The 27,116-nt window shown below is 40.9% G+C and overlaps 1 protein-coding gene and 1 long non-coding RNA gene across 3 annotated transcripts in view; one reads left to right on the top strand and one right to left on the bottom strand.

Moving 5' to 3' along the window:
* ARPP21 (cAMP regulated phosphoprotein 21) overlaps nt 1-27,116 on the bottom strand; it is a 233,299-nt gene that overhangs the window by 164,935 nt on the left and 41,248 nt on the right. The window contains exon 1 of one of the 2 annotated variants that reach the window (XM_080975817.1): nt 13,924-14,212. The exons of the other annotated variant lie outside the window; for it this stretch is intronic. The gene's annotated coding sequence lies outside the window, so the exon portion shown is untranslated. Of the gene's footprint in view, nt 1-13,923; nt 14,213-27,116 lie in introns of those variants that run through there. 2 annotated transcript variants of the gene reach the window in all.
* Nucleotides 98-21,990, top strand: LOC308460088. The gene is made up of 3 exons (XR_013978469.1): nt 98-396; nt 19,836-20,022; nt 21,858-21,990. It is a non-coding gene; the product is annotated as an uncharacterized lncRNA (long non-coding RNA).

Genomic DNA, 27,116 nt, shown 5'->3' with positions numbered 1-27,116 from the left:
TGTTGCTGTGTGCAAACCTGACACACAATATGAAAATGTGATAATTGGTGCTCATCTTGCTGATGCACCACTTATTTGCCCAGCCGAATAAATCCAGAGCGCTCGTTCTCTGCCCAGCTGAGGCAGGGGCATTCACCTCTTTTTTGCTAGGTGGATATTAATATGTAACAAAATTATAGCTGTTGCAGCCCCAGATCTAATTGCTATAGATCATTTCCAGCAGTCCCAGAGAGCCAGCTGCTGGGAAACGGCATGTTTTAGTGAGTGCCTTGTCACACCAACACACCCCACTAGAATAATCGGAAAGGAGGCAGAAACGTTTAATACCACTAGCTGCAATTATTAAACCCATCACAGCAACGAGAAAGAGGAAACAGGCATATTGCATACACTAAGGTAAGGAAATGTTTTCACCCTCTTCTGCCCAGATGAATCAGGAGGAAAGGTATGTTTCTGATAGCTCTTAAGTTTGCTAAAAATAAATAGGTAAAATGTAAGAGTGTGTGTGTTCTGTACATGTACACATTTGTATATTACAATTGTGTGTTTCCGGAAGGATCGCAGCTTTTCAAAGCTGAGAAAAATGCAGGAGACCACAAACCAATAAGGAACTACATAAATGCAGTAGGAGGCGGCAATTACATCCTTTATGAAGCTTTTTTTTTTAAAAAAAATCATTGGAATCTCCCTGTGGGATTCTTGGAAGTCAACACCTGCCTTTCAAACAGTCTTGTACAAGAATGACCCCCAACCGAGTGTGGATTAGCAAACTGTGTACACCTCAAGTGATTGGAGGCTTTCAGCCAACTACACCAAAAGTGGCCTATACTAACTAATGTACCTCCTGAGGAGGCTTGTTTCTGTGGGTAAACTGCAACAAAGAAGTGACCATAAACAATCCTTGCTTATGTTGTAAGTAGCCTTCCTCAGCCTGCTACCCCCTCCTGCCCTTGGGGCTACAAGCATCATCACCCCCTGTGGGAAAAGACATTCACATAACATAATTTCCCAGTTAAAGGGTATCATTCTCCACCTGCTACCGACTCTCCCTAGTTAGATAATTTTAGACTATGGACTTCATGGTATCACTGGAGAGCTCTTTGGACTATATTTTCACTTCTTTTAAAATGCTTGCTTATTTTGGGCACCTGCCTAAGGCATCTGCAATGGCTGCTTCTTCACCACAAGACAATTTAAAGGTTTGGCTGCTTGCATGCAAAGCCTTAAATAACCTTGGACTAGGTTATCCAAAACAAGTAGTCTTTTTCCATGTCCAGTAAGGGCACGACAATCGGCTAATGGAACCTGGTTAGTTTTGCCACAGCCTGATGATGCTTGTGGTGACACAGAGCTGGCCTTTTTCACTGCTGACACCCTGCTGAAATAAGAGAGGCAACATCAGTGGGACGCGGGTGGCGCTGTGGTCTAAACCACAGAGCCTAGGGCTTGCTGATCAGAAGGTTGGTGGTTCGAATCCCCGCGACGGGGTGAGCTCCCGTTGCTCAGTCCCTGCTCCTGCCAACCTAGCAGTTCGAAAGCATGTCAAAGTGCAAGTAGATAAATAGGTACCGCTCTGGCAGGAAGGTAAATGGCGTTTCCGTGCGCTGCTCTGGTTCACCAGAAGCGGCTTAGTCATGCTGGCCACATGACCCAGAAGCTGTATGCTGGCTCCCTCGGCCAGTAAAGCAAGATGAGCGCCACAACCCCAGAGTCGCCTGCGACTGGACCTAACGGTTAGGGGTCCCTTTACCTTTACCTTTCAATCAGTATTGGCATTCCACCTGCTCCGGAAGACGCATAGGTTTTTAGACAAGCATTCCATTGAACTTGTGATTTGATGGTTTTAACTGTTTTTCAACAGTTGTAATTCATATGCTTCTTAATTGTTTTATTGTATATTTTAGTTAAGGATGTGTTGTTACTGTGTAATTTAGTTATGGATTTATGTTATTGTTGCAAACAACTTAGAAGCCATTTTGGCGTATAAGTGGTATATAAAATAATAAATGATTATAAGAAAAACTTCTGCTGAGTGGGGATCTGGACCTCCACCCTCAAAGTCTTGCCCTGATAACACCACTGACTTTTCTTTCTCCATACTGGATCTTTTGTGTTCTTATGGGAAGCAGCAGCAGGAAAAGGTGGTTGGGTGTGAAAGAGCAGGACTGAGCCGGACACCAAACTGGATTGGGGTATCCAATATCTTAGAACAGTGGTTCCCAAACTCCCCCTGCAACAGATCACTTGAAAATTGCTGAGGGTCTTGGACCATGTAGTGATTTTTTTGCCTGTTGTAGCAATTGTAGCAATGATTTTAAATGCACTTTTATTGCTTATTTTATTTCTTATCTATTTTATTGTATTCTACAGAATTAAAATTGCAGTGCAATAAAATGCAACATAAGAAATAAAAGAAGCAGCGAATATTTAATGTGCTGGACATGCCATCTCTCATATTCAAAGACAAATCCACATACACACTATGGACCACCTGAATGAAATTCATGGACCACAACTGATCTGTGGACCACAGTTTGGGAACCCCTGTCTTGGAATATAGGAACAAGGTTCAAGATGGACAGAATGCAGAACTGGGGCAAAAACTAATAGCATGAATTAAAAAGAGATAAATTAAAGATCTTTATTTAGGTAGGAAGAATCAGATGTACAAATACAAGATGAGTTTTGACAGCAGTAGATGTGGAAAAAGATCTAGGGGTTTCAATAGGCTATAAGCTAAAGGAGTCAGCACTGCAACACAGTAGCTGAAAGGGCTAATGCAATTCTAGACTGCATCAACCGTGTAGAGGAATAATAGTATCCCTGTAACAAGAAGTAATGGTACTAATCTATTCTGCTTTGGCCAAATGTTACCTGGAGTAATGCGTCCAGTTCTGGGCACCACAGCTGACAACTTGGAATATGTCAAAAGGAGAGTGACAAAGATGGTGAGATACTTGGATACCAAGTCCTATGAGAAAAGGCAGAAGGAATTGAATGGGGAGGGGAGGCGCATGGTTTATGAACATGGCTGATAACACAGTCATCTTCAAAGATTTGAAGGGATGTCACTTAGGTCAATGAGCAGATTTGTTTTCTGTTGCACATGAGGATGAATGAATGAATCGGTTCAAAATTATATGTATAGAAAATGTATACTAAACAATTAGAAGATCGTCCTGATGGTACAAGGAGCAGTGGAACAGACTGCCAAAGAAGGCCTTTAATCAGAATCTGGGTGGGCACCTATGAGGGATGCTTCTGTAGTCCAAGAGTCTTTTGTTATGGTCCACTTCAATTATGACTTCACAGGGCAAGTCTAATTGCCATTTACACTTTCAGTGATTGATTGCTCAAACTGATTGCACTCTGTTGCCCTAATTTTTAAGTAATCAATAAAAGCTTACAAACTTATTATTATTATTATTGCTCTGTAATAAAACATCACCATTAGGAAAATTTGGAGGCAAACTACACATTACACAAAAATGCATTTAATGAATCCAGTACCTGCAATTTTTGGCAGAACAGTAGTGGGTGCAAGGAGCTATGTAACTCTTTTTCTGCTGGCTATTTTTATGCTCAAAAGCATACATAAACGCGCACACGAAGCTATTCTAATGGAGGATGGCATGCAAGGCAGAGAAGTCTAACATTAATGAGGGACTGATGTTGTCAAATGCTATGTAGTCAACTTGAAGACCAAAATGCAATTTTAAAAAATATAATTAAAATCTTGTCTCATCCATTATTTCCCTAGCTAAATTTAGGTAAAAGCACTGTCTTGCAGCATCGATACCATAGCTACATTATAGTGACAATTAATAATTATCTTCTCTAAAGGACTGTAAGGATTACTTTACAATTGTAAGAACTGACCAAAATAATGTATGCAAAGCTCTTTGAACACTATACATATAGTACATATGGTAATTCCATGAAAATGTCAACCTACAGTCTCATTTTTCATTTTCATATATAGTTAACATGTTCTATATCATTTTAAAGATAATTTCCCAAAGTTTCAAAATGTCACTTTACAGATGAATAAAACAACCCAGGACTCAGCTACCTTAGTAAAGAAAAAGCATTTTATATGCGTTAAAACGCTGTGGCACCAGATGGTGCTGTGGAGTTCTGTCTTTTGCCAATGCGATTTCCCACTTTCAGGTTTACAACACATTTTCCTGAAGCACTTTTTTTGATGTGTCTCGATCCAGTGTGCTATGCAAGATGACTCTGAATCTCTCTTAAGTTTCTTCTTCTTCTAAAAGTCAGTTAAAGAGTTCTCCAAGAAAATACATAATGGGTTAATGACTGTTTATTGTATTTATAGTTCTGCTTTCCCATTTGGTGAAATAACAATAAATTTTGCATAGGAACAAAATCAGATAAGCTTAGGAAAGCAAAGCATGAGTGTGTTACATTGGGGGTGGGATATTTTCCCTCCTTCAACAAATGAAAAGAAAATTCTATGGGTTTTAATTTTATTCGCTTATTTGGGGTTCTTAGCATTATGAAAATGTGGTGAGATATTAACTGAAATGTGCTTTACACCCTGCAATTATTGTGATCAAAGAAACAGCACAATGGTCCAACGTACGTAGCATGCGTCATTTAAACCTCTTTTTAGGACTATGGGAAATGTGATTGTGCTGTAATGAAGTGCGGAAGAAGAAACAGCCATTGAAGTGCTGGTGTCAAATTGCAACTTTGTTATTGTTAAGTTTGAGATTGGGAAATTGAAAATAAAATTTGTTAGCCAGGTGGTGCGAGATGGTATTTATTAGTATGGAATCCTCTTCTTTCTTTTTTTAAAAGGAGACTGCAGTAACATCTGTCATGCCTGCAAATGATAAATGTGCCGTAGGTTGAAAAAACCAAATTGTTCGGGTGTCGCCACAGCTAGGTGTAAGTTTCTGTGGGCATTGCAACGTCCCACAAGTATGATGATGATCTGCACCTCGTGAATGCATAGTAAAATGTCATAGAGGCATTTATTTGTGGGTGTCTATCAAGGAATAAACACATGTTACATTGGCCACAGGTCATTTGCCAGAAAACATTTTATCCCCCATTTCCAATAAACATTATCTTGAATTTGACACTTGCCCATGAAACGTTTTGCCACATATGGGGGGGGGGGTTTGATTCATACTTCTAGAGAAAACATTTTTCCAAGCTACAGATAAATTCTTGAGGTTGAAGTCTGTTACATTAGTCACATCTTTTTAAAAAACAATAAAAAGAGAGCACTTAAAATACCTGTGCCATACTGTTTGAATTATTTTTGTAAGGAAGATCAAGGCAGTTAAAAAGCAAATACTTTAATGTTAATTGGAGTAAAATAATATTAGCTAAAAGACAAACTATTGGGTAAAAAAGCTTACAAATGTAACATTGCTACCATAGAATTGCCTTATAATGGCTCAATAGCAGTGCTTTTGGGGGGGAATGCAGGGGTACGCGTACCCCTAAACATTTTGTGAATCTAAGTTTGGCCTCATTGAGGGGCAGTATTTCAATATGAGTAGGAAAATGAGAGTACCCCTAAACATTTTTTAAGAAAAAAAAACTGCTCAACAGTATATCACATCAGAGACCAATATGATTAATCTTAAATCAACAAGGAACCTCTAACAATAATTTGCTTTAATAAATAAATAAATTATAATTAATATTGAGCATTATATTAAACATTACCCTCTTAGTCCTAGAAAACAAAAAGGCTTCTGGTTTGTTTGCTTAGCAGAACACAAAGCAGTTCAAATAGTGGTCATCACTGTGACTCTGGATAAAACCAGTCTACGAATGAGAACTGATATGAAAGAAAATCAAGTGTATTATTTTCTGCCCTGGTCCTAGAAAAGTAACATTCTTGTTTGTTCCTCAAGGTATTATTAACTATTGTTGCAAAGGGGTGTTGAATTCTGTCCAAAGAACTGTAAAGTATTGGAATGAAAACTGTACTTAGGTTTTCTGAAACCATCAATTTATAAGACACCGTAAGAATGGGATATTTATGCATTGTGCAAGAAAAGTGTTTGCAGCTAACAGTTCCCTGTGTTCCTGTTACTGATCCGGATGCTGAGAAACCAGATTTGGGGATTTAGACCCAAATATTTGTCCTTAACTCGGTGATAATCTTAGGTGATACTATTCTGCAGAAGTGGGATGAGGAAAACCCCCTGGTCTGATCTTGTAGTATTACCACCTTTCCATGACTCAGCTCAGCAACTTGCCAACTTGAAAATGTCATTAAAATGTCATTGCAATTTATGACATGATAAGTATGTATTTGCTTGCTTGCTTTGTAGCCTTCTCTGGTTGTGATGCTTCCCCACATCATAGTTTCATAATTTGTCTGAAGCTGGGAGATATAAATGTGTAACTGGGCTATGCATGGGTGAAACAGACTTAAGATGACTTGTGAACCTTTCATAAATGTTCCTCAGCGGGTTTGGTCTGTTCCATCGCTGCACAAATTTTAAGGGAATAATCCTTTAACAACCCTTAAAATCTTCATGTTTCTAATTGTATAAGATGTGTTTCTTCTTGATATTAGCTGGAAAGTGAGGATCCTATTATGTACTGCACAAATCCCCAGGGGGTGATGGCACATGGTGATGTGCTTCCACTCTTGGGGAGATTATGTGCTTCCACTCTGGAATGTGGATCCTCTGAATTTCTTCTCCATATGTAGTCAGGATGTAGGGTGAGAACATGAACCTTCCCAGGGAAGATATGCATATTTCTCAGCTTTGAGTAAGATATGGAGGTGTGGTGAGAGGAAGCATGAGTTCCTCAGGCTTCTGTGCTTTGTCATACCAAAAGCCACCTTCTGTCTCCAGGGAAACTAGAGCTGCACCATCAAACCTTTATTACCTGGAATTAAGGCAAGTTGAAGTCACTGGGCCTTACTTATGAGTTCAGTACAAATAGTTAAGATTGTGCTATAAGAGGTATTAATCAGCAAAATTGGGTTGAGGATACATCTGTGTGGATGGTGAAGATGATCACCCCAGAATGGAATGGAAGAAAACTTTGGTCAAGAGACTTTGGCTCATGATGGAAATATTCCTGAATGCCTGTCTTGAGGGGCAGAAGTGTTTTTCTTGCTGGCTGACAAGGCCTTAGATGAGTTTAGACAATGCACTTGTGTGAAGAAAGTACAAGGTTTGTTTCTCTATGTGGCTAGCAGTGCTGGCAACTTTCATGACTCTTCCTGTCTGTCTCTAGAACAACACAAAACTGTTTCTGCACAAGTCTGTCCCGTGACCAACAGAGAACCAAATTTTTAGTGGGGTGAGAGAAAAGGATCAATAAAATTTCAGAAACTTTAGTGTCAAAGATGATGAAAAAGAGACTGTACTCCATGGAAGAGCTCACTTCCATTTCTTTGCTTAATTTTTATTTTTTTGTGAGCTCCATGTTCTTCCCATAGAATTTTGTTCATTTGCCTTTTATTTATTTTCTTGAGAAGAAGAGATTTGAACTTGTCTCTCCTTCAGTTCTGAAGCTGTTTGTGGACATTTGGGGATATGGCCCATAAACAATTTTGAACATATGTTGCCTTTTATTCTTGCTTGCTCCCAAGTGCTGTTTTTATTTTGCCTTTATTTTTCACCTTCATCAGGATTCTTCTAGATGCCACCCATTGCATTCTGCATTTGTCTCTCAGCTCTTCTTGGAACCCAAATAGATGGCTTCCTTTGAATTCCTGCCTGCAAAGATATGACTTTCCTCTTTTTTAAAAACTTAAGATAAGTTACTATATAGCTGAAACACAGTAAATCATTTAACTAGTTTCGACTGTCTGATGTCCCTAGGGCTTTGGAGCATCTGGCTTGCTTTGGTTACTTGAAACGTACAGAGCTATTTGACTATTCTACTGGGATCACCCAACAGAAAATGTACTTCGCAAGGCTGACAAATTCTGGTCTGGATTATACGTGCTGATTTATGAATGTGCTAGTACATAGGTGATCCTGCCTGCCTTGTGACTTGAATTGCTTCCCTGAGCCCTTTAAATCTGGTTCAAACTGTTCCTTCACACTTGCATAGTTATCACTTAATATTGTTAACCACAATATATTGAATGCATGAAAGGGTCGTCACAGATATCCACCTTCCATTGATTTGAGCACAAAACTTTTCAAACCTGGTTACTTCACAGCATTGGCTACCTAACACCAAGTATCTAGAAACTGAATATACAGAGATCAGATGATGTGTAAGCATGGGTCAACCAGCCGTAGATAATTACTGTTGCAGATATTCCTCCGTTTTCTAGGGTTGTATAATATTTTCCATTCTTCCCAGAATGTTTCCCATTTCTCTAACAAGCAAATTAAGCTGTCCTAGTCATTCTGTAGCCATAGAGGACATTCCGAATGCCTGACTTCTCCTGCTACCCTCATTCCAAAGAGTTCAACACAAAGATGGACTTGATCGGTATCTGTCTGTCAGTTCATACTTTTTTGCTCATGAAGTTTGGCATGAGACTCATATTCATGCTCATCTGTTATAAAGGAGTTTCCATAAAGAGTGAACTGTTGCTAATCTTAAATTTTCATCTGCTTAGCACCAAAGGACTCTGGCATGAAAGCACAACACAGTTCACCGAAGGAGGGATATTTAGCTTCTGCTGCCATTGGGCCCTCAAACCCGACTGCCAAGCAGCCTTATTTATCACTCAGTGCCCTCAACAATAACACATTTCCTTTACCCCTAATTGCCTCAAAATTTCCTCCAGCTGCTGCTTCCCCCCCAACTTTGCCTTATCCATTAGACATATTTAAATTTTCCCTTTGTTTTGTAATCTACATTTTTTCACACCCTAAAATTACAGCCCTTTCAAGGCGCAAGTCCCTCCATTCAAATAGCTGAACACAGTGTAATTTTAGCATCATATAATTTCCTCCATAATTGCTAAATCATTTTCTTCCTCTTCTGCCACCCTTCCTTTTTATTTCTTGTTTTTTAAAGAAGAAGGGAGCATCCAAGGAGGCACAGCTAAAAGAGACAGGAGATTTAATAAAGCTAAGACTGCCTCACCTCATGTTGCACTATGCCACTGAATCACAGAGCCATAAAACAATATCTCCTCTGTGTGCAAACTTTTCATATCTGCTCTTCCATTCAATAAATCTTAAACTTTCTGGATCCACAAGTCATCTTAGGTTCACAAGTGCAAAACTCTTTCAAGTGTATCAATGAAATTCCCAAGTAGCATGCAACAAAAAGTATTAAAAACATAAAATGAAACTGTTTAGGGCATTTTTAAATTAAATTAAATTTTGTTTTACTTTTCACTAGTGGTGCCTTAGAGATGGGGAGAACTGACATTTATCAAAAGAAAAGTCACACATTTTCACTCTCTTGTATCATGAATGTTTTGTCATAATGGATTTTCGTTTTAATGCTCCAATTACATTTGTAACATTCTTTCAAACTGAATAGCACTAATGACTTCCATTATTATTTACATGCTTCTTTAATTATAAGGTTTTGCATCTCACTCATAACATTCTCTTTCTTTCTCGCTCTCTCCACTACCCCAGATATAAGGCAGATGGATTTTAGCTTTCTGACGCACAAAAGCTCGTGATGATTTAGCCTACATTAATACCTCTTCATAATGTGCCCACAATCTGAGCCCCTTGCAGAGTTGTAAAATAAATAAAGGAAGAAGAAGAAGTGGGTACGTTTTTCCTCAGGAAAATCACCAAACACAGAGATATATCAAATCTCTTTAAAACAGTATATATGCAAATTTAATTGAAAACAAATATATATCAAACGGCTTCCCAGGAGAAATGGAAATTTCTCTAAATTAGTAGCACACAAAGCAATAATGCCTATTCTTAACACGTTTAATTTTGCCTGACAGTTTCCTTTTAGTTAAAAATGGTTGCCATTCACTTGGATGGGGAGAAAAGCAAAGGTTGCATTTGGGGACATGGTTATACCCGTGTGAAAACCCTTTGCATGTCATATTGGATACAGCAGTCATTGTATTGTACAAGGCTCCCATTTGCACTCATCTCAACAATCAAAATAACAAGCTAGTAAAAGTATATAACTGATCCAGGGAGATGCCCAGAAGTATTTTGCTATGCATTGCTGTGCAAAACAAGAGCATAAGAATATCCTGCTGGATCAGGCCACTTGGTCCCTCTGGTCCAGAATCCTGTTCTCACAGTAGCCAACCAGATGCCACTGGGATGCATGAAACCCACAATCTCGCCTCCTGTGCACAACAACACTCTCACCTCCTGTGGTTTCCAACAACTGGTATTCAGAAGCCTTCTGCCATCAACAGTGGAGGCAGAACAAAGCTGTTGTGGTTAGGCAGTTAAACAGATTTATATGTTAGAGAATGCCACCTGTCCCATGTTTTACTCTGCCTTAGGAACTCAATCACATTTACAATGCTGTGGCACACATCAGAGCTGGCAGAACATCCTAATTTCCCAGGCAGAGCTAGCCTACTGCATGAATACTAAAGGTGTCAAAATCCACGTCTCGATAAGCCCTAAAATTTGGTGCAGCATTACTAGAAAAATCTGACATGGAGAATATTTGCACTTATCCATCAAGATGGGGGATTCAAACTGCACTGCAGAAACAGCTACAATGTTTTCAGCTTCCAGGAAAGCTGAAGTCTTGCAGACATTGATTTCTATAAAAGTCTGGGAACAGAAAATTTGCAGACGTATATACTTCTCCCTCAAATAAGGAGTTCGTAAGCACTCTGCAATGGTTAAGATACCTCCAAGTCAGTCAGAAAGCTGGAATTTGAAACACATATAAAATATATTGATTAGTAGTAGAAGAGGATAGAAGGGAGAGAGATTAAGATACTCCAGGAAACCCTGAAATCTCAAATTTGCATTGCGCAAAGCCTATTCAAAAAGTCTGAAACTAGAACTTGTTTGCACTCCAGTTGCATGAAGTTTACATCATAACTGGGAAAAGTGGATTAGGCTCATGCACCTTTGATAACTGGGCCAATGAGAAAATTTCAATCTCGTCACACAACTACACTTGCTGAAACTCCCTCTTCTACATAACTCCCCCCCCTCCAATTTTATAATTTTTATTATACAATACAGTCTCCACAGAGAAAGGACAATAGCATTAAGTTTATGGTGTCATTTTACATGGTCTTAAAACATTAGCAGTCCACCGACAGGGATGTGGGGCTGGTGAGAGAGCTTTATTCTCTCCTCCCCACCTTACGTATGAAAAGAGGGGAGACCAGGTTTCATCAAGGTATTTTCCTTTATAATCCAATTTGCAACTCTTCTAAGCTCAGTTAGTCATTCTGAACTAGCTATACCCCAAATATTATGGAAGCAGATCTCAAATGATAGCTCCACCTGGGAATTCCAGTGAGATGCTATCACTAGACATGAGGCTACCAGTAGAAAGAGGGGGGGAAATTGAATCTTTCTGCTGAATTGTAGGGTTGGAATCTGGGTTTAATGAAACCAGGGCTAAGGCTGGGTTTGGCGAGAGAGGTTGTTTTAACCATTTTGGATGTGATATAGAAGACCCTGGTCCAAAACATACAAACAATTTAGCATTCCCACTAAGCATGAAAATATGTTCCAAGGTTTCATACTCTGGCTTCTCCTCAGATCATATAAATCTTTCACCTTTTACTACATAACTCTTAAAGATGAAGAAGTCACCTACCCACAACAGAGACCGGCCGTCAAGCACAGAGTAAGAGAAACTGAACATGGCATGGGATGTTTTGCTACAGGAGCTCTGGTGGCTTGCCAGAGTTGTATTTGGGGGAAGGGTTGTTTATATGAGCATCTAGAAACACAGATCTGTGCATGCAGAATTACAAGCTTCACTACGCATCTTGCATAGTCTTCAATAAAATTTCATTAGATTGCATTATTGACGCTGTGCTATGGACGCTCTTTAGCACAAAGTATTTGTCCTCTCAGGTATGTCCCCAAATGTGCCTTCGTTCAGTAATAATTGAGATCTGTGGGAACGCGTAATGAAGAAAATGAATAATGAGATGATCTGAGTAAGAAGAAAAATGTAAGGGGAAAAGCTGTTCTAAGGAAACCTGCCCTGTTTTGTTGCTGAAACCAGTTTGTTTGAGGGGGGGCGGGCGGGAGTATTGTGTATTAGGCTCACAGCCAGTGATGGGCAAATGCCAGTTTCTTCTTTTTCCACATCAGTTGAAAGTCCTTATGAAATTCATCAGCATTCTAGTGCAATTTTTTGCCTTATATACACATTTTTGCAAGCAATTTCCGACGTTCGGTATATCACCCTTTATCTGATGATCACAGGGTGGTTCACAACATAAAAATACAAAATGAGGAGAACCCAAAATATATTTAAAAAAAACCCAAGAAAACAAAAACAAACCAATAACCCCCTTCCTACAAACACATTTAGAAGGACATAGATTGTTTGCAGAGTACCTGGGGAAAAAGAAAATTGCTGCAGAAAACTTAATCCTCAAAGGATGACTAAAAACATTAGCATTAATATTATGATTTCTTTGCAGAAACCCATGAGATTGTATAGATAAAGGGAATAAACCCTATTACACGGATACTTAGATGTTAATTTCGACTGGCAGAAGCCTACCCAGGAGAACTTACTAAGCATGGGTATAGTATGATCCAAGTGGATAACTACCATCAACCACATTCTGGGACAAATAGCAGCTTCATTACTGTCTTCAACGCCAGCCACACATAAAGGACATTGCAGCTATTTACCCTGGAGGTAGTAAAAGCATGAATTGCTGGGACCAGGTTTCATTTCTTCCGAGAAGGACACAATTGGTGTACAAGATAGAGTTGATGAAACATATGCTTTATCTCAGCATCTGTGTGTGGAATTGAGTCCAGGAGAACTCCCAAATTGCAGAGACATTTGCTTCAGGGGGAGTGCAACTCCATCCAGAACCGGCTGAACAACTGATGTGAGATCATCAGGACATCCAAACAAGAATGCTTATCTCTTATCAGGATTGAAACCCATTACATCTATTGCATGCATTCAAATTTTGATGTGTTCCCTATCAAAATCTAAATATATTTTATTTATCAACTGATAAGTATTCATTATTTTATTTTGTTTATTTATTTTAAAATACCTTATATCTTGCCTTTGTCCTAAGACTCCAAGAATGGTTAAAAGACTAAAACAATAAGGAATGGGGAGTGGGGGTGGAAATCAACACTATCGTAAAATAGAACAATGCAGTGAAATATTGCAAGCAAGCAGGTTTTCTAGAAAGCTTGATGTTTATCAAACTGAAAATTCTGAACCTGTGCATCAAAGAGGTAAAACATATGTACCAGATTTGCATATGCACACATGCAAACCAGTTGCATTAGCTTTGTGGCAAATGACTAACTGTGGCATCATGTCTACTCAGAAATAAGTCACATTGAATTCAAAGGGGATTCCTCCCAAATAAATGGTTTTAGACCTTCAGGCTAACTTGGCTTGATGTGTAATTTTGAAATTGCTAGTAGGCTTCATAGCTGTACTAGCAATGCAGGCTTTCTTTCTTCTACCAATACATAAAACTAGGAGATCAATTAACAAGTGCAAAAAAAACCCTCCTCAATGAAAATGCACAATAAAACTGTCCCCAATACACGGCCAAATGGATTCTCAACCTGGAGGGGCTGGTAAATAAGTCAGTATACTGTAATCAGAAAGTGGCAAATAATACAAATTTGTGGCTAATCTGCCACAATGACTGGGCGTTCAGTGCAGAGGTGCTGGTGTGGTTTGGGTTGTAGATTAAGCCAACAACATCACATGCTCATGCAGTTCCAAGAAAAACTCACCTCTCTGGAAATAATGCAGACTACACATCACATTGCAGTAACTCTTTTCCTGATAAAAGTCATACATACCACTTACCTTCAAAAGAAAAGTTGTGCAAGTACACAATCTGAATTTATTTCAGAGGAGCTAATGGAGAAATCTTCTACCAGCTGAACAGAAGCTCTGCTCATTTTATTCAAGGTGTTCGGCAAGCTAAACAAGATGCATGTCTTACTGTTTGCAAATCCTTGGTTTCAGTTATGCATCTGTTACACAATTGCTTCTCCTATATTCTGAGTCATTGGTAGTGTCCAAAAATAGTCCTTTCATCTTAAATTAAGAGAAGAGCATTATAGATCATGCAGACGGAAAATCCTGTCTCCTTGCTACTAACAAATACGCTACAGGGCCTTAGAGTAAGAAAACTGCTGTATTATATCTTAATGCTAACAGATGCTACTGCTGGCCTGCTTAACAGATCGAGAAAGAAAAGAAGTGGGTGGAAAGAAAAGAGAGAAGGATGAGGGATTTACAAATGAATACATTATTTGCACACATGTAGGTATTGGGGAAAGGAAAATTAAAAGCATAAGAAGGGGTGTTCACCTGTTACGTTCAACAAGAGTACAATCTGTGTACCTATGTACACATAGTTGAGCTGTACACTTGTACAATTGCCCACATGTAGCATTCAACAGGTGTATAGTTTATGTAGGTATGTACACAACAGTTGAGATGTACAACACAACAAACATACACCCTTTCACACAAACACTTGTACATAGGTAGACAACAGCTTGCGCCTGCATTCAGTGCAAAGAATGAACAAGCATTATGCTTATAAGAATGGCGAGCTACTTCTGGCTCATAAGACATGTGCTTTTCAGTTCCTTGTTCTACTCTCCAAAGTTTCACAATCAATTAATTTCATACTGTATTGGTTGTACCTTTCTGTTTCCAAAACGATGTTCCAAAGTGCCTGTTAGTTCCTGAGAGGAAACAGAAAATAAGCAGACCAGTACCCTAAGTTAGCCAAAGTTGAGTCAAGACCATTGGGTTCAATAAGCATGTTTAGGTACTGAAGTAAGATTATTTGCATCTGCCCAACTTTGGCAAGCCACATTTTGGGAATAATTCACAGGACTTGTTGCTAGGTTCCATGTCTCTAGGATCCTACTTCAGCCTTCATCACAACAGTGGCTCCCTAACTTAGATTTATCTTGTCAAGTGTGTTAGAATCAAGGTCCTTTCCAGAGATAGATTCCAATTTATACAATAAATATACAACATTTAAAAATCCAGTTGATTCAAAAGACTACTCAGTTGTCTGCACATTGAAACAGGCAAATTGCCAATTAACAGCCCTGGTTTTTGTGTGGTTCTTGTTACACATGCAGTCCTTTGGCTTTGACTCAGCCAGTGTGGTGTAGTGGTTAAGAGTGGTGGACTCATAATCTGGTGAACCGGATTCGTGTCTCCGCTCCTCCACATGCAGCTGCTGGGTGACCTTGGGCCAGTCACACTTCTCTGAAGTCTCTCAGCCCCACTCACCTCACAGAGTGTTTGTTGTGGGGGAGGAAGGGAAAGGAGAATGTTAGCCGCTTTGAGACTCCTTTGGGTAGTGATAAAGCGGGATATCAAATCCAAACTCCTCCTCCTCCAAACGTGTGTATTTCCTGTAGCCAGATCCCCATATTTTATAAAGCACCTAAGCTAGTATACATAGTTTTGGTCACTGTTGGATGGCTGATTCCAATCACCCACCCTCTCTTTCCTCTTCCAAAGATCACACTCTTAGAAATGACTTGTATCTACCATCTCCTGCAACAGGGCTAGACATTTTTTCTTCCAAACCAAGTAACAATACCTGACCTTTAGCAAAACTACCAATCTGTCCTTAGCTGAACTAAGTAAGATAAAGACAGGAAAATACCATCCTTTCAAAAACATCTTAACCTAACTCTTCTGGGGTAAGGGGAAAAATTAATAATTTAATCAAGGCAAGCTAGGATCAATCATGCTATTTGAAAGGATTTTCTGATGAATGACAAGTCATTAAATGGACCTGCTGAGAAAACAAACCAGCCCATGTAAGGTCTCAATAATGTGATCTTGGAATGTCAAATGGAGGCGGGGAATTGAGGAGCAAAACTATTGAACCAAAGGGAAATATTAAAAGTAAGGATTGTTCAGTTTTCTTGTGAACTTGTAAAGAACAAAGCTACAACAGGTGGCTTGAACTGTTTGATCAATGATTGTTAGCTCTTCTTCATAAAGAACAGTTTGTTCAGGTCTCTTTCTTCTTCCTCTTCCACACCCCAAACATTATGCAGTTATGGAAAGGTGCTTTTTAAATGCATTTTGGCTGAGACATTATGCAGGTGCACAACAAGCTAACCAAGGGCTGCAAATTAATAGCTTAGGACTAATAATTGCTCATCCTCTGTACAACAGAACATTCAGCCCAAATCTGCATGTATGCCTATATTTCATTAACTCTTTTGCCCCAGAAAGTGAAGATACTGTTCTCCTTGCCTAAGTTCTGATGTGACTCTTGATTCAGCACAGAAACTCTGTGAATGTTAAGGGTTATCTGTGTGCTCTATTGTCCTTACCTTTCTGTCAGAAGCTACCAGGGCTCGCCCAGCATATTTTGCTGCCTGAGATAAAGGGCAAGATGCTGACTCCTTTCTGTTGCCATATTTTGAAGAGAAAAAAAGAAGACACATTTGCCGACTTCTGCTTTTAACTATGGTTCGCTATGGTGACTCTCATTTCAAAACAGAGGACGTGTCCTGGGAAAAGAGGGCATATGGCAACCTCCCCATACAGAGGATTCCCATGTTACTTCAACAGTGGTGGTGAGATAGCATCATCTACTGAATTTGAGATAGCATGGTTAGTTTAGGGGGGTGGGCCAGGGAGGAGGCATGGAATACACATATTTTTCACTTGAAAGGGGAATGGTTGGGAGGGGGTGACTTAGAAGGAACAGCTAGAGGGCTGTCATCACCCCCCCCCCCCCAGCATTTGCTGCCTGAAGTGGTCACCTCATTTTGCCCAACAGTAGGGCCGGCCCTGGAAGTTACCATAATAGTGTACAACCAATCCACATGTAGCCCATCAAATGAAAGCCTGGAATGTCAGGCTGAAACTAGACAGAGAGAAGGGTGGGTGCTGTAAGCCCATGCCTTCCTTCATTCGTTGTCCAGTGACATTTAGTGGGGAAAGTGTGGGTGACGTCATCACAGTAGCACGTCCTCACCACTCTGCTCCATTGGCTGCCATTGGGGCAAGGAAATGCTACAATCCTGGCATCATGCAAGGCATTTTCTTTTGAGTATATTGCTAGGAAAACACGTATGGGTGGCAAGTACTTGTTTCCCGACAGCAGTCCTTTGGGAAAATGTGTTAAACAGAAAAGAAGGAGCTGGGCCCATGCGCCATTGCACCAAGCCAACACTGCAGGGCAGGCCTTTTTGGGCAGGGTGGGGATAAGGCTTAGTGTTGTGCCGAAACCCATCCCTCAATTTCTTGCCCTGAGAAAGCGTTCTTTCCCTGAGAAAGAGGCTGTTGTTTCTCCACGATCTGCCCCTTTCTCAGAACACCTTCAAATTCCTTTAGAATTTAAGAATCTGCTGGATCAGGCCAAAGGTCCATTGAGCTCAATATCCTGTGCTCACAGTGCCCAACCTGAGGCCTGTGGGAAACCCACAAGCAAAAGTGCACTCTCTTTTTCCTGCCGTTTCCAGCAACTGATATTCTGAAGCATTACTGCCCCTGACCAATGAGGGTCTGGTGGTGATGACATGGGATACTATGTGATCCCTGTATGGCTGCCAACATGCTGTGGAGAAGACATTTCAGGTTTCTCTCGTTTGCTTTAAAGGAAACATGCTGAAATAGCAGTAGACGAGGCTGTGTACAGATTTGAAAAGATGAATGAAAGCTTAGGCCGCAGAAAGGAAATGGAGCTTTAACTGCTTGCCCTCTGAAATGGCACCTTTCACACTGAAGATCAAACCTCTGAGGAATTCAGAACCAGGGGCATCTTACCCATAAGAAGCTGGTGGCGTGGGGTGCCAGGATGCCAAGTTCTGGAGGGTGCCAGGGAAGAGGCGGAGGCTGGACGCAGCACCTCCCAGCATCCGCTTGCTGCCCTCGCCTGCCTCTGCCATGCCGCGCCGAAGCAGCACAGTGCCCGGAGCCTCTGTCTGCCGTGGCCACAGCAGCACAAAGCGGCCAGCGGAGCCAGGAGGTGCCACGTCCAGCCTCCGCCTCTTCCCCGCCGGAGGAGCCACCCTCCAGCCGTTGCCTGCCTCCTCCAGCCCCGCCGGCAGTGCCGTCCCCCCTAAAAAACTCTGGGAAAGGGGGGGTGCCTGAGGGAGCTTTGCACCATGGCGCCGGATATGCTTAAGACAGCCCTGTTCAGAACCATACCAGCCATGACTAGATGCAGGAAGTGCAATGGACAATAATGTGAGCTGAGGTCCTGAGCTGAATGTTTGCTTCAGCAACGCATTCACAAGGTGGCATGAGGCAAACCACACTGTCTCTTGCCCATCCCTTCTCAAACTGTCCTGCTGCCCTGGGCTCCTTTGGAGGAAGGTGCGAAATATAAATTTTAACTCAACAAACAAACAAACAAATGTGAGGATGATAATACTGGCCTACATCAGAGGATTGTTGTAAGGATAACTGAGATACTGAATACCAAGGAGTTTGAGCACCCTGAAGCATAAATGTCATTAGCTTTGAGCTACTTACTCTGGGCTGAGCAATTGCTCCTAGATCAATTCTCCTTCAATTCCAAAATAATGAACTGCCATCATATCCGTATTTGAGATAGCACCTTTGTGCTTTGAGCACTCTGCAACACTCAGTATTCTCTGGGAAAGTTAAGATAGGAAACGTCACCTTTATTGTAGCATCTGCCGTAACAGATTACAATGATTCTCTCGTACCGTTCTGGGCAAATACAAATTTTACACTGTCTGTTTTTAATTAGGGATTGCACTCTCCTTTATACTTATTTGATCTTGTCAGTTTCAAAGCTGTCCTTTAATGCTCGGCTGGCAGTTTTTAATTGCTCGCCAAATGCTTATTATAAAGCTTTCGTAAAAACCGCGCATTGTTCACAGTGGATAGCTATTGCAAGAAAAAACCCCAACCTGTTGCTACTGCAACTGGTGACTGAAATTATTGTACATAATATGATGGTCATTTCAACCTAGACTGCCAGTATCAACTCTCTCATTTTACCTTATAGAATCTCTAGGAGTTGGAAGCTTTGCAGAAGTTTAACACAGACAGTCCTTTCCATGACTGCAGAACTGCTCCATCTGTTGCCTTTCTACCTACCAATGACCTGGATCCTAAGACAAAGTAACTTAAGGAAACTCAAGGAAAACAAGCTTCCCCCTCCCACTGCAACCAGCTGTGCCCCACCTCTCCAAGACCATATGGAACATGGCAATGGGGGCTTATGTGAACTTCTTTAATTTAACTTAGAATCCAACCCTGATTTTGAGCAATTCCACCCTCACAAAGAAAACCCTGATGCCCAAAATAAATTGTTTAAGGAGATCCCTTGATCTTTCAGACAGACCTTTCAGAGGGGGTGCAAGTGGCTGTAGGGAGGAGGAAAGGAAAGGAAACTTCCCCGAATTTCCTTAAATTAACTTATCTTCAGTTTTGAGCCACAGTCTGTTAAGAGATTTGGCCAGCAATTCATTTTAAAGGTTCTGAAAGGTCACCAGCACTGAACGCTTTTACTTCCCCCCGCCCAAAAAAATCCCTGACATGTTTAATTTGATCTGGAACCTCCAAATGCCTCTTCCCTTAAACTCAGGTGAAAGTTGGGAGCAGCAGAACTCAACCGAGGAATTTCTCAATCCCTATCAGAGCTTCTTCATTTTTCTTTGAAATATCTTGCTTATCAGGACTTGAGCAGGAACCTCCGTATTTGCATTGCTGTTGCTTTAGGTGAAGATGCAAATCTGTTTTAGGTGAGGATGTAAATCCATCAAATTCTGCCAAAAGCGGAAGGGAAGGCCAATGCAAATGGTTCAACTCAGCTGAAACACATGGAGACGGAGCTAAAAGAATTTCTATCGGTGCTGCTCTGAATATTCTCTGCTGAAGGTAGAACATTCTGAACATTCTCTGCTGAAGGTGAATATTCTCTTGCAGAAGGTAAGTTCTGGGTAGAATTTCCCCACCCTCATTTTTATTTTCATTTTAAAAAAATAACATTATATTGTAACAATATGTAGCCAAACCCATTAAACGTTGAAAATACTTGCTTCCAATGCAGAAAAAGAAAACAAATGAAGAAAGATAAAATGGAATATGAACTGGGGAGAGGATAACAAAACTCTACAGGCACCTCCCCAATCATGTTTGATCAGCATGCGCATGACTGCTGACGCATGTGTGATTTTGGGGACTGAAAGAGGACAGGGTGGGGGCGGAATGGGCCAGAATGTGCATTGGACAAATGCATGCAGCAGCTGGGAACAGAACCCCCGTGTAAGTATGAATTCCCCTGTATAGCACCATGAATAAACTAATAGGAAAAATAGCATCATTTTTAATGTTAGTCCTGAAATGTAAAAAAAAAAGAAAAAAAAAAAGCCCCACTCATCCTCATTGCTTGTTTGTTTTTAAGTATGCTTTCCCCCCATTTCTGTTTCTGGGAATGTTCAAGGAGGCAGGAGAGGATATATTGTTTAATAATATCCTTCCTAACTTGCACTAGCAAGTTCTATAACTTAGCAGAGTTCTAACATTGCCCTTTTAAATACACAGCAGTTAGCTTGTTGCAAGCTCGTTTAAGCATCTCAATATAGGATTCCTGGTAACCCCATTTAGGTAAAGGTAACCCCTGACCCTTAGGTCCAGTCGCGGACGACTCTGGGGTTGCATACTGAGGGAGCTGGCGTTTGTCCGCAGACAATTTCCGGGCCATGTGGCCAGCATGACTAAGCCGCTTCTGGTGAACCAGAGCAGTGCACAGAAACGCTGTTTACCTTCCCGCCAGAGCGGTACCTATTTATCTACTTGCACTTACTTTCGAACTGCTAGGTGGGCAGGAGCTGGGACCGAACAACGGGAGCTCACCCATCATGGGGATTCGAACCGCCGACCTTCTGATCGGCAAGCTCTAGGCTCTGTGGTTTAGACCACAGTGCCACCCACATCCCGTAATCCCCTTTACTAACCCCGAAAAAGAATAGACACGACACAATCTTGTGTAAAACGTATAAAAGAAGTTTACTCACACATTCAGTTCACAGATGGATCCCTGAAGGCAGACTTAGTTATAGAAGTACATACAAGTGGAATCTATCCCATAAGGAGATAGTCCCTTTGTGTTCTGTTGGCTAGAAGCATTGTTGCTTCTGCGAGGAATGGAGTCAAAGAGAGAGGAGGAGGGCTGTGTGCCTGGTCCTTTTGTCACCTGGACAGGTAAGGTCACACCCACCTCTAGTCACATGCAGAGGAAGTCTGCCCCAGCCCAGGAGGAAATAGGAAATTTTCTACTAGCTGGAGCAAACATCCCTTTTCATGTCCACTCTAGGAATGTTGTATCTCACTGCTATCTGTGTTTCACATCCCACACTGTTTGGTATCTGTCGGAACTGCTTTGCTCGATAGGAAGCTGGTTGTTTCTCCTTCTTGAATTAGTTACATGGATGATCCCAACCAAGCATGGAACGTATGACAGCAGAGCACCATGCATCAAATCAGATCTATGTGGCGATGCCACTGCGCGTAAGTAAAAGAACCCTAAGTGGGGAGCTTGGCAAGAAAAGCTGAAATATCATAGAGAAGGAGTGGCATGAAAAACAATGGTGCAAATCCCAGCCTAATTGGAATGACTGAGCAATTTTTTTTTCAGGAGTGGAAGCCGAGGCTACACTTCTGGACCCACTTTTGACAATAAAGGAAACAGAGGGAAAGTGTTAGGTGAGTTTATCAGCTATTAGTTTCCACAAATATTGCCTGGACGTTCTCTTTTGCCGCAGGAAGGACCACCAACAGCAGCTGCCAGGGCAGAACAGGGGGCAGGAGTAGCCTTCACAGTTATTTGATTCGGCAAGAGCTGAATTTTGCATGTTGATATGAAGCAACAGCCCAGTTCCTTAGCTGTAAGCTTCTAGTATACAGTAAATTACTCATACTGTTTCTGCAGCACTCCTCATTTTGCAGGCTTTTAATAATGCATTTGAATTTCCTGACCCTTCATGCAAATAAAGAAAAACTCTTAAAGGAAAGGGAACCCAGAGTTTAGTCTGGGAACACTAATAAACACAGTCGACTGTCTCTAGGGGGAGAAAGAGCTGTTGAGAAAACTAGGCAAGCTTTAAATTGTCTTATGAAAACTAATTATTGGTACATGACAGTTTAAATCTGGGAGGTGTAATCAAATAACTACACAATGAACTGTGTATTTTATAATATGCTAACATGATTATTCTCTCTGCATAGTACATATGTATATATGTAGATGAGCTGAACTAGCACTCACAAAAAAGCAAACTTTTTCAGCAGGGGGCCGGTCCACTGTCCCTCAGACCTTGTGGGGGGCACGACTATATTTTTTTGGGGGGGAAATAGAAATGAATGAATTCCTATGCCTCACAAATAACCCAGAGATGCATTTTAAATAAAAGCATGAATTCTACTCATGTAAAAACACACTGATTCCTGGACCATTCGCGGGCTGGATTTAGAAGGCGATTGGGCCAGATCTGGCCCCCAGGCCTTAGTTTGCCTATCCATGTTCCAGTACAACAAATTACTTCATCTAAAGTGTGGGCATCTAAGACCCCTTTCCAGTCTGGTAAAGGTCATCACGTTCCTCATCAAAGCATGCAAATGGGTGCAGATTCAAGTGGAATGGAGGCAGTGAGCAAGCCTATTTCATACTTTTATTATTGGAAGTCCAGTTGTCCAAGAAGATTTCTGTTATGAGTGGGCAAACATCACTGGATATTGCCCAGTAAGTCTAATTTCAAAACAAGCAAGCAAGCAAACTAACAAGCTAACAAAACCATACATATTCCCAAACATGAGGGCTACAAAGATGATCAAAAATATTTTTTTGTGGGAGAGAAAGACAATAACAAATTTGGGTGGGGTAGCCAAAGGCCACAAAAATATATGTTTTGAGCGGCTCCTTTGGGTTGTGATGGTGGCCTTCTTCCTAGGCGAGAGATCAGATTGACTTGAGGGAGTTAAGGGAGTGCAAGAAGATCAGACCTATCCATTCTGAAGGAAATCAACCCTGAGTGCTCACTGGAAGGACAGATCGTGAAGCTGAGGCTCCAATACTTTGGCCACCTCATGAGAAGAGAAGACTCCCTGGAAAAGACCCTGATGTTGGGAAAGATGGAGGGCACAAGGAGAAGGAGACGACAGAGGTCAAGATGGTTGGACAGTGTTCTTGAAGCTACCAGCATGAGTCTGACCAAACTGTGGGAGGCAGTGGAAGACAGGAGTGCCTGGCGTGCTCTGGTCCATGGGGTCACGAAGAGTCAGACACGACTAAACAACAGCAACAACAAAGTTATCTGGCAGTGGAAGCTGGAATGCCGCTCACAATTGGTAGTTGGTATTTTGTGATTGGTGAGTATTTTGTGATTGGCTTTGCTTATTGTACAGTGGTGCCTCGCAAGACGAAATTAGTCCGTTCCGCGAGTATCTTCGTCTAGCGGTTTTTTCGTCTTGCGAAGCAACCCTATTAGCGGCTTAGCGGATTAGCGCTATTAGCGGTTTAGCGGCTATTAAAGGCTTAGCGGCTTAGCGGCTTAGCTGCTAAAAGGCTATTAAAGGCTTAGCAGCTTAGAAAAAGGGGGGGGGAAAGCGAAAAAAAATCTCAAGACTCGCAAGACATTTTCGTCTTGCGAAGCAAGCCCATAGGGAAATTCGTCCTGCAAAGCACATTGAAAAACGGAAAACCCTTTCGTCTAGCGGGTTTTCCGTCTTGCGAGGCATTCGTCTTGCGGGGCACCACTGTATTGTTCTGGTTGTTTTCTTGTACTTTTCCTGTACCTTTATTTTGTCACTTACTGCTTTGGGGGCCATTAGGCCGAAAGTATATTCATAAAAATAGCATACAAAATTGTGTCAGGAGGAATTGCTTGCAAAAATGTATACATTAGTCAAAACTGCATACAAGAATGTATTTAAGAGAATTTTATACTAAAATGCTGAAGATTTTTCATGTATTATTATTAATTTCATTTCTATACTGCTTTATATTTTTAAGGGGGGGGGGGAAATCTCAGCAGTTTGCAACCTGCATTAAAACATCAAATAAAACAATCTAGACTAAAACATTACAGAAGAAAGTAAACTATAAAGTAAATATTCAAAGCGACATAAGAGGAAACTAAATTATCTTACCGATTTCAAAACAAAACAATACAAAGGAGGTATAAATATTACAAATTGTGTATAAACATAGACTTGGCATGGAATTTATATATACTGTATTATGTTAAATGTTGGTTAACTACCATAACAAGCTTGCAATGTTTAAAGATTCTTTATTTGTATTGAATAAGGGTATTTTTTTCATTTTTCTTCCCTCCCCTTTTTCACATCTTATTTTACTCTGTGCACTATATATATAGTAACACACACACACAATGGTACCTCGGGTTAAGAACTTAATTCATTCCAGAGGTCTGTTCTTAACCTGAAACTGTTCTTAACCTGAAGCACCACTTTAGCTAATGGGGCCTCCCGCTGCCGCTGCTGCACGATTTCTGTTCTCATCCTGAAGCAAAGTTCTTAACCTCAGGTACTATTTCTGGGTTAGCGGAGTCTGTAACCTGTAGCGTTTTTAACCTGTAGCGTATGTAACCCGAGGTACCACTGTATATACAATCTTTTTAGTTTTCAAAAAAGAATATTGGCCCCCTCAAAAAAAAATAATAATGGGGGTCCAAACCTTCCTTGGCCCCTAAGAGTCGGTGCCTATGGAAGTGACTGTTGCCATGACGATGCTCAGCAAATGAACACTAGGATTTCCCTGTGGCCACTAGGAGTGTTGCATTGAGTTAAGCCCTTTCACATTTGAGTTCATCATGGCAAGCTGCTAAGGGGTAGGCCTTGCAAGAGAAGATAAACTTCACACCTCCAATGGCTTATTCTGATGCTGATGAAGGCATAACCACATTTCAGAATTCTTGATTAAGACCCCAGGAATCTGGTTCTCTTCATATTAGATCTTTCCTTTCCACCTGTTCGCCCTGCCCCACTCCATCAGTTTCCATCCTTCATGGGGATTAAAAAAAGAAAAGAGAGTCCACAAATTGGTGCAAATGATAGAGAACTGAATTTAAGATTGGAAAATTGAGAAACTCATGACTTCCAAAACTGGCAGATCCTTCTATTCTCATTCCCAGGTTACTGTAGATCAGACAGCTGCTTACATAACTTAAATACATGAGGAGCTATTTATTTGTAGTTTCGCTATTCTTCACAAACACCCTTTAGACCCCCCTCCTCACAACATGTTGGTTTTGCATCTAATAAAAGGGCAACTTGGTGCTTAGTGAAGCAAACAGTGAATTACATAGTTAGTCTCTGCTCCCAAAATGAATAACATTAAAAAAAACCCACACCAAACTATAATTAGGCTAATTGTGAAAAGCTGGAAATATGACATCTGTCTTCAATCATTGACTCATAACTATGCATAGAAATGAATTAACTAGTAATGATATCAGGACTTTTACTCAGTAATATATTTTCCTATTATTTTAGATGTCCACCATTAGGTTTTATGACTCATAAAAGTCTCTTTGAAGCAGCCTATGCGTATTATTTCTTTCAAGTGAAAAGCAGCCTTTGTCCAGGTGTTTAAAACGAACCCCTTGAATGATTCTTTGCTGATTCTTTTTCTTCCCACACCTTTTGTCAATTAATTAAAAACATCATCTGTTTTTGATATATCCGATGGTTCTGCTAGGCAAAGTTCATACCTATTAATTATTCCCATCAAGAAAACTAGTGATTTTTATTCTTACTTTCTGTTCCGGGCTGTTTGCTGTATACATGTCTTGACCAATCAATGAACAACACCAATAAAGGCAAATATAACAACACCAACAGCACGGAAAATATAATGTGTTAATGGACATGGTCAGCAGGGCAACCAGGAGTTGAAATTTAGTGTTTTAATGATGAAATCCATGCCTTTCAATACAAGGGGACAGTGCAGACAAACTACTGTCTTTACCTCATCTTCTAACCATAGCTAGGAAATCAGGAACATGCTGTAGTCTCACACAACACTGCCCCTTAAATGGATTGCTTCAACCATGGTGTAGTGCCTGATTCCTCCATCTCAGTTGACTAGCATAGCCTCTTCAGTTCAAGAGAATTTGGTTAGCATAAACCATGGTTAGTGATGATGCTACACTGCAGATACAGCAAACCATAGAAGGGGAACATAGTGTGTTAAGTTGTGGGTGGACATATCAGACGACACAGCGATTCTCCAAACAGCTCTTGTTTATTCACAGGTCAGGACAGAACTGAACTGAAGGGTTCAGCCAGCCTGCTTATATAGAGCTCCAGTACAACGTAACTGTAACAACTTTCTGTAACTATCCAACCACTGAACGTCACTTTCAATCCCTTATTTGCATATGTGGACCTGAACTATCTACAGTATCCCCCTGCGGGCCCAGGGTGAGAACTTCAGTACATAACATAGTGGGTGTTTTCTTTTTCTTTTTTCATATTTAAATGCTCCTGCAATGTTCATGATCAGGGGTCAGCAAATTTTTTCAGCAGGGGGCCGGCCCACTGTCCCTCAGACCTTCTGGGGAGCCAGACTATTTTTTTGGGGGGGGGGGGGTGGAATGAACGAATTCCTATGCCCCACAAATAACCCAGAGATGCATTTTAAATAAAAGGACACATTCTACTCATGTAAAAACAGACTGATTCCCGGACTGTCCACGGGCCGGTTTGAGAAGGCGATTGGACCGGATCCGGCCCCTGGGCCTTAGTTTGCCTACCCATGTTCATGATCATACTGCTAGAACTGGGATCTTTCAGTTCTGACTGCCCTGCAAGTCTCTTAATGGGTGGTGGTGGGGGGATGATGATGACAAATTTGCATAACAATTGCATATGCTAATTTATATGTATAGGTGTACATTTAGTATGGATTTGCGCCAAGATTTGCTACCTCCGCCCCTTCCCCCTTATTCAGTCATGATATGTACTCAAGTGTTAATTAATACCCTGCATCTGTCTGCCTT

This window comes from Podarcis pityusensis (genome assembly GCF_964106645.2).
Source record: "Podarcis pityusensis genome assembly, chromosome: 12".
Classification (NCBI taxonomy): Eukaryota; Metazoa; Chordata; class Lepidosauria; order Squamata; family Lacertidae; genus Podarcis; species Podarcis pityusensis.
Note: the sequence above shows the minus strand (reverse complement) of the source record. Positions and strands in the feature narration are given on the sequence as shown.